The 13,595-nt window shown below is 38.5% G+C and overlaps 1 protein-coding gene across 4 annotated transcripts in view; it reads right to left on the bottom strand.

Moving 5' to 3' along the window:
- TRIP12 (thyroid hormone receptor interactor 12) overlaps positions 1 to 13,595 on the bottom strand; it is a 72,522-nt gene extending 58,927 nt beyond the window's left edge. For 2 of the 4 annotated variants that reach the window (XM_014951753.1, XM_014951754.1), the window contains exon 1: positions 12,997 to 13,594. The gene's annotated coding sequence lies outside the window, so the exon portion shown is untranslated. Of the gene's footprint in view, positions 1 to 12,996 lie in introns of all 4 variants that reach the window. The other 2 variants (XM_014951750.1, XM_014951751.1) reach the window with 2 other exon arrangements.

The raw sequence follows: 13,595 nt of genomic DNA, 5'->3' as shown, positions 1-13,595 counted from the left end.
GAAATTCATTAAGACTTTTTAGTCCAGTTAGTTGCTTTAAAACTGGTCTTGTGCAGCTGATTTTGACACAATACTCCTCCTTACTACACTAAATCCAACAGTTACCCACTCTGCCCAGTTGTTTTCCACTGCAATTCTCACCTCCAAACATAAATTTCATGTTGAAGATCCATGCAGGCAGAAACTTGTATTTTCAGTTTAGCAGCCTCTTGTCCCTCCTGCTTGTAGAAATAGTTCATGGAATAGTTAAGAAGAGAGTACAACATACTGAAGATTTCCTTGAAAAATTTTCTGTGACATCTCCCAAATTCTTATCATCCCTGCCTTCTTCCTGACAGCAAATTTCTATACACAAACAAGGGAAAAAGATATTGTCCCATGAGCTGCAAGGTACAGTAAGGTGGATGGATTTCAGCTGCCTTTATGCAAATCTGGCGTTATTCAGCTGCATGAAAGCATTGAGCCTTAAGGAATGACAAACTTTTCTTCTTCCAACATAAGAAGAGCAAGTTACCACTTATTTTCTTATCTGCTTCCATTTCTACCTTCTCCCCATTAATAGCCACGAGCTGTCTACACGATTTAAAGATGCCAGAGTACACTAAGGCTTTCCTGCATTATTGTATCGAATGATGTAAAAATTCACATGATGACTTCTATCAGATTAACTTCTTTTGATACAGAAACCACACAAAATTGCACCTTATCACTAGACTGGACTGCATGCTTTTTGTATTTTCCCCCTCCAATGCTAAAGTTACTTTAGCAAACAAAAACACTACACAGAAATACATGCACAGATACACTAACTAGAGTAAAATTCAGTACATATAGGAAAATCTGAAGAACAAACAAGATTCTAGAGCCTCCAAGTAATGTACCATTACCTCACCGCTGATAAGCCAGAAAAGTAGGTATAAAGGAAGCTGCTTCTTAAAAATGAGCATGGTAAGTGGTAAGCAAATGATTTCTACACCTCTTCCCGCACAGAATTTCTACAAACTTAAACAGTTGCATCACTTCTGTCAATTCTCTTGGAAGACATTAAAAAGATATTGACGGGAAGACAAGCAGAGTTTAACAGCATACAGAGGCAAACTCCTCTTCAGACCTGATAACTTTTTGACGCAGGGTTCAGCTGGCATACAAGAGCTAAGCCAAAATCATTAGAAAAATCTTGGCTAGACAGGACCTCTCAAGATCATCTGGTCCAACCTCCTGTTGAAAGTAAGACCTTACATTATGTTAGAGCTCTCTCATTCTACTGAGAAGTGACAATTTCCAATGACAAAATCTATTCTGAGTTCTGAGCAAAAACCAAGAGGCAAAAGGTGAATTATGAGATAACCCAAAAAAAGGGGATATAAAAAAAATCCCAAAATAAGTACAATATCAAAACATCATGACAGATACAAAGGCATGCAGAGAAGACACAGATTATCAGAAAAGTTATTTTCAGCAGAAGCATTTGATAAATAGTCATGCAATAGATGTCAGTTCAAGTAACCCAAGATCTCAGATCTGTGTAGATGTACAGGTGTACAAGGACACACCACCCATCCCTCTTTTCTTCTCAGAGGCTGTCCCTGGGAAACAACTCTGGCCTTCTTGTTCACTGCAAATATGTATAGCTCAGAAAGCATTCCCTCCCCTTCAGTTCCTCAAAAACAGAACCCAGTAACCTGCACTAAGTTGAAGAAGTAAGCAAAATGAGCATGCAAGCTACAAGCACCAAAAGGAGTCCAGACACTGAAGTCATTATAGAATTAGGACTAACTCACATGTCCATTTTTACACTGTGTAACTTTAGACAATACATAAGCTGTTAGCCAGAGAGATTTTTTTCAAAATTGCTGACAGAAAAAAAACTTTAGCAAAATATTCTTCTTAAATTCATTTACAATAGAGGAGTTCTTTTTAATTCAGCTACTCTGTAATCATTAGAGTAGAAGCATTTCTTAACCATTTCAAAAATACCCCATACATCAAAAGAGGTATGGATACTGCAGAAAACTTCTCAAATACCAGTAGCCATAAATACACTCAAGCTACAGCCTCCACAGGGTGGGGAGAGAGGGGGGAGGAATATCAGTAAAGGAGCAGGAGTTACCCCCTGTTCCACTGGCTTTACAACAGCCAGCCATCAGAAGGTGATGGCAGCCTTTGGGCCTTCCTACATAGGCTTTCCCTTACACAGTCTTTCAGGAGCTTAGACCTTGCTTAAGCCTTCTAGCTGAGACAGCGGCAACACAGAAGGCTACCTTCACAGAATCAGCAAAATGAGCTGCTAGGAACTTGAAAGGATGTAACCACCGGGGTAAGATTTTCTAGACTGCATCTATGCATATGTCTGCAATGACATATAGACAAAGATTGGGAAGAAAGTCTTGGTATGGAAGAGGAAGGGAAAAAAGCTAAAAGTGTCTTCATTTGTCTTCATGGTTCAGAATTAGGGGGAGCTATGCTGCCCATTGGCAGTTAGCAGATTTACAATTTCCCACAGGAGGCAAGAACACTGAAAATGCCTCTGAAGAGATTCACAACACTGTTCACTAGGAGAATGCCCAGGCTGTTAGGACTGTGTCATCCTACAGGTTATACATGCCATGATGCCAAGCCAGCAAAGCAGCACCCTTACCTACTGACTTCTGTTTTGTGAAAGGATTGGAAGATATCTGTGCAAAAGATACCATAGCTTGATAACATGTAGTCTGGGGAAGCCAGAAGTCAAATATTGTTTAAGGCAAAATCTATCACATGCTCAGGCCTTGATAAGAACAGTTTTGTGATGGTGGGAAAACATTCAGAGTTGCAGAAACTGAATAGCCTCTCCTGCTTCAAGCAGGTCAGCTGAATTTGAAGTCTGAGACTGCAGAGATCTTTTGCTGGGCCTACTACTGAAAAGCAAACTGAAGATGTCTTCAGTGACCTGAAAGCAGCTTAAAGTCTTGTTCCATAAAGACTACCAAGACCTGGCACCCATCAATGGTTCAGTAAGAAACCAGTCCATTGGCCTATGCAGCACAGCCAGAACCTCAGTGAGTCCTGTGCAAAGGCTGCGGAAAGACAAACAAATAGCAAACAAGGCAGTACTCAGAACAATAGAGAAGCACAGGTACCACTGCAAGATGGCTTTATAATCAGTCAACAGTGTAACTGACTGAGCTTCAACAGCTCAGGAAGCAAGATAAACCTATGGATGGAAGGGAGGGACAGAAATTAGCTATAAAAAACCACTGCAGAAGTTAGACAGCAGAACATGTTCTTCTGGACAGCTCAAAGGAACCAAAAAAGTGCTACTCATGTTCTGTTTTGTATATGATTGTACATGATACAAAGGTGAGCTCAGATGTCTCAGGTGTATTTGTACAGCTAGTATCCCCTGCTCATGGTACACAGGAATCCATACCTTCCTTTCATTATTGAAGAAAGAATCATACCATTTTAGTGCACTGAAAAATTAAATTTGGTCTAAAGTTTAACTACATTCTTGCAAGCTGGTTAAGTGAGCTAGCTAATGTTAAGATAAAAAAAAACCTTTCATCCCCTACACTCCTTTCCTCTGAAAGACCAGAAGCTGCGGTATAAGGATAAAAAATAAAGGAGTTGCATGGAACAAGTATCTTGCTGTTTATAAGCATCACTCTTCAGTCCTGCCACCTCGCTGCTTTGTTTCTCTTATGCTCATCAAGGACAGAAGCATTACAAGTTGTGTCACTCTTTTTTTGAGCTGCATTTTGGTTCACAAAAGCACACAAGTGTCATTCAGATCTTAACTTCTTTTGGATTAAGAGCTAAGAAAAATAGGAAGTATTTCATTTTACTCTCTTGCTTCTCTATAGTTTAGTATTTTGTGCCTTTGAAAATTGAAAGTATTGCCAACAGCAACTATTCTTCTCCTTTTTGAGAGCATCAGCAATGGAGTTATAATAAAAACAATCTCTAAGAACATTTACAAGGGCAGATTACAACTTAATTCAAAGAATCTGTCCCCTTTAGGGAAAAAAAAAACCACAACAAAGAATTAAGTTATTCTTCTCTAAATCAAGTTTGTTACCTTTCTGTGTCACCAGTTGTAACACATCCAAACTAGTTCAATGTAAGTTTTCCATCAGTGTATGATTTGACTTGAATTCATTAATGATGGAAGGGAATGCTCTCAGCAGCAGAATGCTAAGACTCAACACTTCAAGAAAATATTTTTGTGTTTACAACACCTGTAGTTTCTTTGTCTTCAGTGCTCTGTTTTGTTTTAGCTTTTTAACCAGTTAAACATTAGGTTCTGTTGCACAATTCAGTCAATTCTGCAGCAGTTAATTTTTTTTCTGATCACAAATATAAAGATTATTGAAAGCATAAGAAACCACAAACTTCTGAATCAATTTCTATTCAGTAAAAGAACAGCCTGATCTGGATAGCTGCAAGGCAGCCAGCAACAGCTCAGCTTCAGAAGTCATCCAGAGACATTTAAGCCATCTCAGTAACATGAAAGATTTGTTACACCACATGGAGATCGTGTACATAAAAACATAGCAAACATTAGCTGCCGAATACCGAACACCAGTTTTTATTGACAGATCTTTTTCCTTTTCAGCACAGCAATGGGAAAGAGAAAAGAAAACTGAAGAATGCATGTGTTCAAAGTATACTCATATGTACACTTGTGTCGCAGAGCAAAATTTCTCTGCCAAATCAGATCCTATAGCAAGAGCTTGACTCCATATCTACAGGAACCTTAAACTTACTGACAAGCTGCTAGACTGAGACGTTTACACTATCAGAGTCTCAGTAAGCAATTCTGCTACCTGGTGATAATGCAAGTGTAATTCCAACTTGTTACCAAGAACAGAAATAATACTTATTTTCCTTTTTTAAAGTAAACAAAAGCAACTGATATCTCCATGGGAAAAGAACATATTTTCCAGCAGCCAAATTCTGACCAAAACTCTGCTATTTGTACCCAGCATGAATTGATATGAATTCTTCATTTCTAACACACTCCCAACAAAAAACATCATAAGCAATAGAAGTAAAATCTCATTTGTCCTTTAGTTTCAGCTTCCCTAGAAACCATTGTTCACTAAGAGCCAAAATTCACTATCTGTGTGGTGGCTTAAGCTTTCAGTAACATTATAAAAAACATGCTGCCTGGCAAGCTTGAGGGAGAACATTGTCTTCAGAAGAGGGGAATGAATTTGAATGAGGAGCTTTTACCTTCTGTGAGACAACATGAACAAAAGCACAGAATCCTTCATGAAGTACTGATGAGTGACAGTGCCAAAAGTTCGACAAGTTGGCAGGAAGGTGGTCAAGTTAAGACCAAAGTAAAGAGATGTGGCAAAGTTGGGGCAAGCGGCATTTGTTATCAGCAAAGAAAAATAATTATAGTTGAGCAATTAGTGCAAATTCCAATTCAGACGCTTGATTTCAGTATTGTCATGCAAGTCAACCAAGTATAACCCAAGATCATCACCTACTCCAAGTCTGCCCTGCCCCGCACAACGTCCAGCTGCCTTTGAGCTGCACAGCTCTATTTACTTAAACATTATGAGTTTGAATGCAGAACCTACTGCTTCAACACCAAGCCTCTTCCCTATTCTAACCCCACAGACCAGATGGTGCCTTATGTGCAGTTTGCCATTCACTTGCATCTGGCACACACAGCCCTGAAGTAAAATTAAGTGCAATAGCACTTCAAGACAAATACTGATATGGTACATTCCCATGTCCTACCTGCAGAGCCTGTTAGACAATACATGCCCCAAGTTGCAGCACAGCAGGTTGCCTGAGCCCTGCCAAGCTCCTAATGAATTTCTGCCAAGCTGTCTTGAGTTACAGAGATACCTAGTGAGCTCAGTGGCTAGCAAAACATGGTTTGGCTGCCCAAAGTCTAAACTAATGTAGGATAATCTCTGCAGTCTTCTACACAACTCAGGGGGGCATGTGAAAATAAAAAGAACTTTAATTAGCCACTAGAATGAAGAAATGCAGAGACTAAATCTTAGAGAAGTCACGGCTGGAAGAAGAAACAGACAACAGTTGATATGCACCAGCAGATTAGATAAGTGCCACAGATAAACCCAAGACTACAGGTCTAAGGGCATTATGTAGAACTACCTTGAAAACAAGGTAAAAGAGGGAGAAGACTGGGTCTTCATTTTTGATAATATTCAGCTTCAGCTTGAAACAAGTTTACATGGAGAAGTGCCAGAATCTGAGAAGCCTGTTCACTCATACTAGCATGTCTTAAAGAGAAAGACTTTTGAGCTAAAAAAAATTAGAAAAAAATAACCTCTGCTTCCAGGGAACAGGGGAGTACTCACCTGTTACCTACTTAACTAGAACACGTCTCAAGTTTTTCCATCTTCAAAATACCATTTAGAAAAGTTCTGGACAAATCAGGAGGAACAGGCTGCCCAGGGAGGTTGTGGAGTCCCCTTCTCTGGAGATTTTCAAGACCTGCCTGGATGCAGTCCTGAGTAATGTGCTCTAGGCAATCCTGCTTTGGCAGGGGAGTTGGACTAGATGATATCTAGAAGGTCCCTTCCAACTTCAACAATTCCATGATTCCGTGATCTCAGGAGTTTTCCTTTTGTTTTTCTAACCACTGATATTTAGCAATGACTCAAACTCATGTCTGTTGAGGCTTCCTTTCCTAGACTGTCTCAAGCAGGTTATGCTGTCCTCCTGAACAAAGGCTTCTACCCAAATGCTACACAAAAAAAGGTCGTAGGCCTAATGCATAGCAAGATTCCTATACCACATGATACAATCTGGGAAATGGTTTAATTGTAGTTGTTGAGGAAGAAATCCAATTAAAACAGGTTAAGTTTCCGGCTTCCTCAGCACTGGATCTGCATACGGATCTTTAGCTATCACAAGGATACTGCAACAACAAAGGGATTAAAACATATTTAAGGTTTCTAAACAGGGTAGTGCTCAAACCAATGGCATCTTGGAATTATGTGCCACAGATACATCTTCTTGACCAAAGAAAAACAATTTATACATTGACATTATACCTTACAGTGATGTAATTAAGAGCAAGCTCCAATACACATACCAAGTTACTGACACAGGCACAATTAAAGACATTTACCTTGTATGAAATCATGAACCAAACCACCCACCAAATATTTATATAGAGAACACAGAACTTCTCTCCTGTTAAAACTGAACAAAAGTAAGTCACACCCAAAGAAACACCTGTTAAACACTAAGGATTAAACTGTCTTTAAGCTGATCCTATCATTGATAGGATCAGAACTTTATAGTGCTCAGAGCTATTCTTTCACGGTAACTGCACAGAAGAACATACAGTATTAGCTTCCACAACTGCAGTTTATGAAGGTTCCAACCTCTAAAGCATGGAAAAGGTTGTCAAAGCCAGAGTATTGACATTTATTAAGGAATTAAGCAGCTTTATGGCACACTTCATTGATGAGACTGCTCACTCTACTCTCCACATACACACCTTTTCAGTACTCAACAAACAAAAGCAGTTTGTGGGAACAAAATGGGAATTATAGGGTATGGGAATAACAAATGAGCATCCCAAGAACCTGAACAGAAAGAGTTAAGACGCTGAACTTGGGCAAATCTAGATATTAGAGCTCTTTAAAATGCTTTTTAACAGGATGTCTGTCTTAGTGAGTTATTGTCTAGCTTAAAATTATTTTAGGACTATCTCAAACTTAAATATGGACAGAAAAGCCTACCACAAATTCCTCTGTTCTCATATGTACAAGTACCACCAACCCTTTTTTCTGCTTTACCTCACCAATGACTCGTATCTCCTCTCTCCCAGGCTACCCACACACTTTCCTTGCTCAAGCAACAACTGTACTTATGCCCATATTTTAGAGTTCAGTAGATAAACAAGCTGACAGTAATAAGATCTTTTTTTCTCAGTGTCATAGCACGGCCAGGTTTGCCAAAGGCGATAGTCACTTCAGAGCTAGATGAAAGGCTACTTACTTCCTGGCCAGGCAGTGTTCCAATAGATGCTGCCTAGACCTGTTCAATGCTTTTTGTCACCTCCCAGCTAAACTACTGCTCTCTGATGTACTGAAAGGATTCACAGACTAGCAGTGATACAGAACACATACAGAAGAACACAAAGTTTCTCCACAGCTCCAAGATAATTATAAAAGAATAAGCAACCCTGTAGGTTTTCTTTAGCTTGATATGAAGACCAAAGTTATAATTTGAAAAACTAGATATTACAATAGTTGATTTGATAAGCCTTCACTCTTGCATTTGCTCTGGGAGTCCATCAGAATACTTGGAAGTCGCCTCCTATACGGGTGACCTTTTATCCTACACTAAAGCTTAACTATGTCTTATAAGCAAACCTACAACCTATCAACCCTAAACAACACATTATGGTCTTGTCTAGGATTGGAATACGGTGAGAAAGAGAGGAAAGGAAGACAGTGTCTGTTTTAAGCACTTTGTGTGTACATTAAAGAATACTTTGGAGCAAAGCAATGCATCCATTTTGTTATGCTCCTGAAATGCATTAAACAAACATTTAAAATATCCCATACAATTAAGAGGACACTAAATTGGAAGCAAATTTCACTTAACTCCTATTTCTTTAAAAAATTTCTTTAAAACAATTACTTTTAAAAAATATCCACAAGACACTCATATTGCTTCAGAACTAGTCTGCATGTCATCCTCTTTACTATTTAAAGACATTCAATAAAATGCACTAAGAAGGGAAACAAGACAAACAAAAGGATACATTAACTGGAGAGGGCAGCTTCATCACATGCAAAAAGATCAACTCTTTGCAACATTTGAGTAAAAAAAAAACAGAGAATGGAGGAAAGTTCAGGGAATGTTTAAAGCAATAATTTGAAAGAGACAGGCTTGTGAAGGAAGAGGGAAAATACCTGCAGGCCCAGAAGTGAGCACAGCTTCTTTCTTCCCTCCCCTCTGCACAGCATCAAAAAAAAAAAAAAAAAACAGAGAATGGAGGAAAGTTCAGGGAATGTTTAAAGCAATAATTTGAAAGACAGGCTTGTGAAGGAAGAGGGAAAATACCTGCAGGCCCAGAAGTGAGCACAGCTTCTTTCTTCCCTCCCCTCTGCACAGCATCTTATCATATTAAATGCAAAATTTAGGTATTTCATAAAGGCTGCAGCTTCTCTTAATCCTACATCCATTTTGCTAATCAAGGACACTCAGCTAGGAGCACAGACCTCCCCATCCCGTATATGATTAAGGAACAATGAAGTGTTCTAGTAATCACAGTATCTTTACTCTACTTCTCCACTTGAAGTCTTTGAAATAACCCTTTACTGCCATCAATTATTTCCTAGAACCTCCAACCCTCATTAGCTACCAAAGATGCCAAATTAATTTCACTAACTTTGCGTCCTTCCTCTATGCTTTTCAAACTTCATTCACACGTTTTCTTTGTATTTAAAGGCTCCCCTGGCAGAACAGTTTGGGGACATATACTGTGTACTGCAATTTTAAAACAGCCTGATCTGTCCAGAACAAACCTCTTCCACAGAACTGAAATGTAAATAATTTGAAAACATTGCTCAAACTTATAGTATCTATTAAGAAATAGTTTCAACTATTTCCTATTAAATGTCTATTTTGACTAATTAAGAAGTTAGGGTAGCATTCAATTCTAGCATTGAATTTTCAAATCAGCAGTCTGGTGTTGTAGTTTGAAATATCAAGGACAGCATTGCCATTAGCATATAATAATATGACAATATTTATTACATTAAACAGCTGCACGATAACCGTCTGAAAATTTCAGGGGTGCTTTTTTATTTTCAAGAAAAACATTTCAGTGTGTGTTTTATAATGGATACTTTGCTAATTAAAATGACAGTATAAGCATTCTGTACATAGTTCAGTATGACACATTCCAAGTCAAACACACCTTTTTTACAGCTCCATTAACTCTAAGCTTAATAGTGATTACACTTCCTTATACTGTTCATACAGAATTTCACCTACTACTGAAGTTACACTATAGACTGTAATCTATAGGAGAGAAAACCTGAACAAGCCAGTCTTTAGGGCACTAGAGCTATCAGTTTGCACTATGCATTTTTCAGCTGAACTCCATTGCCATCTTCCAGAGAGCACCACAGTACTGATGGAAGCTAAAAACCCAACTCCATTTCTCAGGAGACATCCTAATGAGTGTGGTCATCTAAAGTTAGAAAGGAAAATTAGTTCCTCTAACCCAAAAATTAAGTGAAAGTCTTTTATATTTGGTAGAAGCTAGTTTCCAACTACTACATATATTTATCCAAAGTACCTACCTTTGAGTATGTCATTATTTCAAGACCCTTCTCTACCTCAGAAAGTACAGGGATAGAGCACAGTTACTAGTTTCACTCTAATGCGTGGGCTGGCCATTTTTATATTAGAATTCAGCACATCAAACTTTAGGAGATGGTCAAAAATATAGACAAATTCATCTGTACAAGTTTATATAGACAATTTAAAACCCAATAAATTGAACTATAACCAACTGTCACCAGTAAAAGCTTTCAAATTCTGCTGAAGCAACCTGAAATTAGATCAGCTTCCCCTCCACTATCCCACCACAAATGCTGCTGTAATGCAAGTATAATGAACAAAGCAGCTTAGGTGACAGCCAGTCACAAATGTGTATTTTGAAATTCTTCCCACCTCAAAGCTGGGTCACCAACCTTGACCAACCTCCCCAACAACACAGCAAACACACACCATAAATAGGTGCAACCATAACCTGGAATTTTATTAAGCCGTGACAGACCACCTTGATTTTGGATGCACCTTGACTTAACTAAACTTAGACATTTAAATCACCATGTTCTACTATAGGCTGAGCTTCCATTTCTAGATGCCAGAGGTCTGGACTTACACTAGTCATCTTCTGCTTTTGATATTGTCAACAGAAAGACCAAACCCTTCTGAAGTAGGCTTTTTTAACAAGTTGGATAATACACATAAAGCAAAGGCAGGGACTTAAAAGCCCCAACTCAGCAACGACTCACACAAGCTATCTGAGAATCCATGGAAATACAGCAGTTTGCATCTTCTTTACTTGCCAGACTCTGATCTCAAAGCAGCATTCATGAGTCAATGCACACAAAACTCTGGATCCTTGAATTCCTTGCCTCAGCTGTTCCAAGCTTAAGCGCAGTGGTTTAACATCTTTAGAACACCTTCCCTTAACGGGACTAAGCACAGAGATCCCCGTGGGAGCAACCACCTTTCATGGTGTAGCTATAACATTTATGACGATACAGCTAGAGTCAGTGGTATAAAACCCGAGTACTCACACATACTTTTGCACTTTGTTTTTTCCCCAGCCTTTAGCTGGCAACTAGATATTTTAGGCTAGATGTCAGGCATTTAAAGTACTCCAAACAAAAGCGATCCAAAAATACAATAAGGAAGAATTGTCCCTTTGCTTCAAAAAACAAACAAATAAAAAACAAACTACTGCTTAAAGAGATCCAATTAGTGTTGACAGTATTTCCAGGAATAAACCTTCCTTTTCTGAGAAACTAAGATTTAAGACTGGTTCCTTCAAATACTTTACACAGGACAGCCTACCTTCTTTTACTATATCAGTAGTGCCATGAAACTGTATTTGTTTACTCTATGAATGTATGTAAATCGACATCCTCACCAAACCAGAGTTTAGCAAAAGAGTAATAGTCTTCAAGAGTACTTGTAAATTACAGCTTTCCACCCCTGTCAGTTTCAAAGCTGCGTTACTGCAAACACACTAGAGCAAGAGTATATTTGTCTGAAGTACTTCTACCTTTTCGACATAGCTGGACTCAAAATATTCACATATATGAATGTGCAGTCAAAGGCTCACTGCTGAGAAAAATAGTTTCTGTAAGCTATAGGTGCTTAAACATTTGTAACACTTGAAGGCAGGCAATAATCTTAAACTTGTGATGGAATTAAATCTTGAAACCTCCATTCATTACTGACATCAGAGGATTCCAGAAGATTTTTTTTGACAGCAGAACTCAGGACACCCGCTACTGTTTTCAGGCTTATCTTACTTCTGTTTTGTTAAGTTCAAGACTATTTATACAAGCAATTGCTGCTAAGTAGCATCCAAACAGAATACATCACCATATGAGTTTAGCATAGTATTTGTAATGAAGAACAGACTATTACCCATAGAAGGATATTATGAAATAAGATTAAAACCTTATTATTTTTACAGCCTTGCTTATTTCAACATAACTACCCAGGTGACATTGTTATCCAGAGACAGAGCTGTTCCCTCAAAACTCCCACTTTATCCAAAACTATCAAAACTTGTAAGTTCCCTTTCCTCTCCTCCTTCCCTTCCCCAAAATAGTAAGTACACATCAAAAACATGGAACAGCAAATTATACTAATGAGACACTTGCAATGCCATGAAGTACAGTAATACCAAGCAGCATAGAGTTCCTATACTTCAGTACTAAAAAAACAGGAGTTTTGCTGTAAGTCAAGCCTTTGTAAATTGACATAAGCACTAGTAACTACATGTTCCAGTTACTCAGGGTGATACTGGAGAGAAAGGAGGGAGGGAGGAACCAATGTTTAGGTATACATATAACATTACAAACTGAGAATTCTCCAGTGCTTTTGTAAAGTATTTATTCGGAATACTCTAACCCATCACAGTTGGTCTTGGTCAAGAACGAAGAATTCCAGTTGAAAAAAAAAAAAGAGTACTCTTACAGGAGGTGACTAATAAAGCCCGTATTATTTAGCCTAGCAACAAAAAGGTCATACATGCTTTCTCTAAGTGCCAATGGTAAGATATCAAGAGAAGAAAAATACTTAAAATGAGAGGATAGCATTGATACAGTTAACAGGCAAAACAGTTATGAGAAACTTTCAGGGTGGAAATTAGGTGATCTTCAATTTCAAGAAACAACATTCTGAAGCAATGTCCCAGGGGGACTGAAGAATTAAAAAAACACATATAAAGACAAAACCAACACACACACTTACCCCTTTTTCGATGGCTGCAAGTTGGATTTGATGTACCAACAAGAGTAGCAGATTGCACTTTGGACATTATGAAGTCTCTCGCTAAGCTTATTCCTAGACAGTAGTACTTCACTGTCCAGACAACTGACAAATACTAAGTTCTGCTGTCCTGCTAGGCCCACCAACACAAAGACAAGATGCTCACATTGCTCAGGACTGAGATGCCCAGGTACAAAAAGTACTTTGAAGGCTCAGTTCCCAGAAAAGGTTAGTACCCCCACTTTGATCTTTTTGCTATGGAAGTAACCAGAACACCATTCTTGTTATCATAACAGCCACTCTCTCAGAAGATAAAAGAAGTCAGAGAAGGACAATGCAAGGAAGCAAACCTGTATTATCTGCAATTTGTGAAGCTTTTCTTGTCCTGTCCCATGGTACCTATCACTGAAACTCTGTTGTGACTACAGAAACAAAACTTGTTCCCACACCTTCTGCTGGGAAGGAGGGGGAAGGTAGAAGGTAACTCTCCACAAAGCAAGTTATTGCAATAAGCAGCAAGTTCTAGGATTTAAAAATAAAAAACCACAAACCATACACCACACTTTTGGATAGGGCTATTC

Source organism: Calidris pugnax, unplaced genomic scaffold, assembly GCF_001431845.1.
Source record: "Calidris pugnax isolate Ruff unplaced genomic scaffold, ASM143184v1 scaffold197, whole genome shotgun sequence".
Taxonomy (NCBI): Eukaryota; Metazoa; Chordata; class Aves; order Charadriiformes; family Scolopacidae; genus Calidris; species Calidris pugnax.
This window is presented reverse-complemented; position numbering and strand designations above follow the sequence as displayed.